General features: G+C 44.9%; 1 pseudogene; it reads left to right on the top strand.

Annotated features, from left to right (window-relative positions):
• The first annotated feature begins 1,845 nt into the window (after positions 1–1,845).
• On the top strand, positions 1,846–2,784 carry LOC115645573 (annotated as a pseudogene).
• Positions 2,785–3,146: the final 362 nt, after the last annotated feature.

The following is a 3,146-nucleotide window of genomic DNA, read 5'->3' as shown; positions in this document are numbered from 1 at the left end:
TCTCTGTAGCAGAAGCTGAAGCCGTGATTATCGCAGCTCAGAGCCAAAAGTTAAATAGGTTAAAGGGACAAATCTTGGCTCCATTAAGATCACCCTAAATCCACATCTAGGAACTTAAATAATTGACCAGTTTACACCAATCATAAACTTTCAGTGACTTCAACTGGAGTCGTCCCATGGCTTCTAAGGATGAGTGAGCTCATTTGGATGAAAGAAGAACTGACAGGAGAGGAGAGTTGCTAAAATCACAAACTCTCAGGCTTAGAAGTTCAAACCAATTAGGATAAACAATATTTTCAGGGATAGAGAGGGATCTGCTCTCTCTGTGCCCCCGCATCTCTGGTTCTAGGGAGGATGAGAAGCACCAAAAGGGTTTCAAAATAGAAGCATGTTTCTGGCTTAGAGGAAACAAGGCAGTGCTGGGAATCTCACTGAGGGAGGTCCAGGAGTGCACAGTGTGTGTGTGTATGCGCCTGAGGGAGTGTGGGGGAGGAGGTAGTGACAATGAGATATGCTGTCTCTATAGCACAGTGGTACGGAGTCTTGAAACCAGGCAAAATATAGAATTCACATCCTTCCTAATGCACAGACCAAAGAGGCGTTGAGCTCTGTTGAGCTCAAAGTGATAGCCTAGTATGATAATATCTGTTTCCATAGGAGACACTTGGCTCCTTTCCAACATAGGAATGGCCTTGGGGGTCAGACCTATGGTAGATCTAGTCCTTTTTCCTCTCTCCGACGGTGACAGCCCCAGCTGCTGCAGAAGGTGAAAGAAACCCAGTAGCAGCGGATGGGGACGGTGACTTGACCATCATGAGGCATCACCCTAACACCTAACCGCTAGAGGTTGGCTTGTGCCCTGAAGCAGATGGGCGTAGAGACATTCCAAAATATGTATTTAGCTGTAAGTAATGTAACTGGATACTCACTATCCATGTAAATGTCCAAATCCTTCCGGATTCTTGCTTATCTCGTGACCTTAACTTCCACTTGTGGTAAGGTGTTCCTCAGTCTCTTCAGGCATTGAGTGACGCAAGCATTCTTTATTTATCTGTTCTGATTTTGCCATGTTTCAGTGTAACTGAACGACCACTTGATCTTGTGTTACGAGATATGGAGAACACAGTCTCAATCTCCCTCTAACAGTCAGTATTTTACAGACTTTTCTTGTGTCCCTTCTTATTCGTCTCCTTTGTAAAGGTAACAACCCCAGTCTTTTCAGCCTCTCTCCATATCAGTTTCCCAAGGCCCTTGATCATTCTTACTGCCTTTCCCTGAATCCCTTTAGTTCTGCAATATCCTGGGTGAGAAGGGTGCCCAGTACTACACAGAGGAGACCACAGGAGGGTGAAGCATTGACTGACTGATCTCGTGACACTGTATTTGCTGTATGATTTCCCATCCCACTCCTCCTAGAACTCAGTGTTTTTCTGAGTTTCTGTCCATGCTTGCACAGTGAGCAGGGTTTCCCTGAGCTGTGTACCATGACGCCCAGATCGCTGTCATGAGCTCATACAGTTAAATTAGAATCTTGTAAGGTGTTAGGCAAATACATTGGCATAAATACTGCAGTTATTAACATCAACATTTATCTGCCATCCTGTTGCCCATTGACCTGGCTTGGTTAGCTCCCTCTGAGGACTTCTCTGGATTTGACTATAACTGAAATAATCTCTATAAATGTTCCCATCTACTTCTCGACCCCTTTCTAGACTGTTAATATAGTAAATATTTTATATTTCAATTTATTATTTGCTATAAAGTTTTTAACCCCCCTTGCTGTGCTTCACTCTCTTCACAGGCACATTGAACATTTCTGAACTCAAGCAACACATTGAGAACTTCATGGTAGCTTTCAACCTCACCCCCTCTGACCCTTCAACATTCATCTTAATGGGCATCCCTGGCCTAGAAGCTTCCCACATCTAGATTTCCATCCCTTTCGCTATGTTCTACATTATCGGCCTGTTGGGAAATTTCACAGTTCTGTTTCTTGTAGGCAAAGAGCAGACCCTGCACAAGCCAATGTACCTGCTGCTCTGCATGCTGGCACTCACAGATATCACCATACCTACTTCTGTCATGCCAAAGGCACTGTGTATATTTTGGTTCAATTTGAAAGGCATTACTATGGAGGGCTGCCTTACTCAGATGTTCTTCCTTCACACAGTTGCTGTTATGCACTCAACCATCCTCGTGACAATGGCCTTTGATCGCTACATTGCTATATGTAACCCTCTGAGATATGGCACCATCCTCACCAATGCACGAATAGCTAAGCTAGGGTTTCTAGGTTTGATCAAAGCTGTTCTCTTCATTCTGCCTATACCCCTTCTCCTGAACACATTGCCATTCTGTTCCAACCGCGTTATCCTCCACACGCACTGCGAACCTATAGCTGTGGCGAAGATATCGTGTGGAGATATTACAGTCAACAGGATGTATGGCTTAGTGATAGCATTTGTAATTGTTGGGTTAGACCTGATGTTCATTGCCCTGTCCTATGGTCTAATCATCAGGGCCCTCCTCAGAATATCCTCCAAGAAAGCCCACCAGAAAGCCCTCAATACCTGCACAGCCCACATCTGTGTGATGATTATGTATTATACTTCTGGCTTATTCTCCACTCTCATACATCGGTTCGGTCAGGGCATTGCTCCCCATGTTCACATCCTCTTGGCTGACCTCTATTTCCTCATCCCCCCCATGCTCAACCCTATTATTTATGGGGTCAAAACCAAAGAGCTTCGTGACAAAGTGGGAAAATACATCTGCAGAATGTGATCACTGGGGACATTGAATTTAGCCTGTGTTATGAGAGGGGGAATGGCTATGCCCTTGATAATCAAGGGTGCTCTGTCCCAATTTGACTGAACTCAGCATTGTGTGGGGTTCACAGTCTGAGAAGTTCCTCACACCTAATCTCTCATCACTTCATCACCCAGCTCTTTCCATTTCTGAGTTCCCTCTCTCTGACCATCTCCTGACTTCTTTCAGCATGACCCATCAGCCCCCACCTCCTATCCCCCTGCCACATGGATTTTCTGTAACTCTTACATTACCAACTCAGCTGCTACTGCAGTTTTCTGATGCAAGGTGGATCTCCATTAGTCCTTGCGTGAACAGGGTTCTTCATCAGTTTGATG

This window comes from Gopherus evgoodei, chromosome 1 (assembly GCF_007399415.2).
Source record: "Gopherus evgoodei ecotype Sinaloan lineage chromosome 1, rGopEvg1_v1.p, whole genome shotgun sequence".
NCBI lineage: Eukaryota > Metazoa > Chordata > Testudines > Testudinidae > Gopherus > Gopherus evgoodei.
Note: the sequence above shows the minus strand (reverse complement) of the source record. Positions and strands in the feature narration are given on the sequence as shown.